Below are 1,577 nucleotides of genomic sequence, written 5' to 3'. Positions count from 1 at the left end.
AAAAAAAACCAAAGCTACACCCTCATGGAAAAGCGAGCGACCATAAGACCCAAATTCTAGCAGGCACCGCCCCTGAGGGCGAGCACGAGGTGGAGCACGTAGCCGCCCTTGACCTTGTACTTTTGCACCGTCTTGTCGGCGGCCATCTGCTTGCCATCGAAGATGAGCCTCTGCTGGACGGGCGGGATGCCCTCCTTCTCCTCGACGTGCTCCTTGATCCTGTCGGACGTGTCCGTGGGCTCGATGTTGATCCCGATCTCCTTGGCGGTGGGTGTCTTGACCTTGATGGTGGTGCCGTTGCGGAGGCGGAGCACCAGGGGATGCGTCGACTCCTTGTGCACGTTGTAGTTGCCAGCAAGCGACCGTCCTCCAGCTGCTTCTCGGCGAAGATATGAGCTGCTGCTGGTCCGGCGGGATCCCTTTCTTATCCTAGACCTTGCCCTTGACGCTGTCCACGGTGTCGCTGCCCCTCCACCTCCAGCATGATGGTTTTACCTGTCAGGGTCTTCACGAAGATCTACATCGTCTTAGGCGAGTCGCGACTTGAGTCGTCGAGGCTTCACTGGCGGCGAAAAGAGTTGTGTTTCGATCTCTTCTAGGTTTCTTTCGGGGACGGGGACCTCGGATTACGCGGATACACAACAAGTACGAAGGGACAGAGTGAGAAAAGCGAGGATTCATGTGTGTGTGTGTGTGTGTGTGTGTTTTGGAAATATGCCCTAGAGGCAATAATAAATTAGTTATTAGTATATTTCCTTGTTCATGATAGTCGTTTATTATCCATGCTAGAATTGTATTGATAGGAAATTCAGATACATGTGTGGATACATAGACAACACCATGTCCCTAGTAAGCCTCTAGTTGACTAGCTCGTTGATCAATAGATGGTTACGGTTTCCTGACCATGGACATTGGATGTCGTTGATAACGGGATCATAATATTAGGAGAATGATGTGATGGACAAGACCCAATCCTAAGCCTAGCACAAAGATCGTGTAGTTCGTATGCTAAAGCTTTTCTAATGTCAAGTATCATTTCCTTAGACCATGAGATTGTGCAACTCCCAGATACCGTAGGAATGCTTTGGGTGTACCAAACGTCACAATGTAACTGGGTGGCTATAAAGGTGCACTACGGGTATCTCCGAAAGTGTCTGTTGGGTTGGCACGAATCGAGACTGGGATTTGTCACTCCGTGTGACGGAGAGGTATCTCTGGGCCCACTCGGTAGGACATCATCATAATGTGCATAATGTGACCAAGGAGTTGATCACGGGATGATGTGTTACGGAACGAGTAAAGAGACTTGCCGGTAACGAGATTGAACAAGGTATCGGATACCGACGATCGAATCTCGGGCAAGTACAATACCGCTGGACAAAGGGAATTGAATACGGGATTGATTGAATCCTCGACATCGTGGTTCATCCGATGAGATCATCGTGGAACATGTGGGAGCCAACATGGGTATCCAGATCCCGCTGTTGGTTATTGGCCGGAGAGTTGTCTCGGTCATGTCTGCATGGTTCCCGAACCCGTAGGGTCTACACACTTAAGGTTCGATGACGCTAGGGTTA

General features: G+C 50.1%; 1 pseudogene; it reads right to left on the bottom strand.

Annotated features, from left to right (window-relative positions):
• Positions 1–56: 56 nt before the first annotated feature.
• LOC119347253 lies at positions 57–523 on the bottom strand (annotated as a pseudogene).
• Positions 524–1,577: the final 1,054 nt, after the last annotated feature.

The sequence above is a fragment of the Triticum dicoccoides genome, unplaced genomic scaffold, assembly GCF_002162155.2.
Source record: "Triticum dicoccoides isolate Atlit2015 ecotype Zavitan unplaced genomic scaffold, WEW_v2.0 scaffold61721, whole genome shotgun sequence".
Taxonomy (NCBI): domain Eukaryota; kingdom Viridiplantae; phylum Streptophyta; class Magnoliopsida; order Poales; family Poaceae; genus Triticum; species Triticum dicoccoides.
The sequence above is the reverse complement of the archived record's forward strand: the minus strand, read 5'-3'. Positions and strand labels throughout refer to the sequence as shown.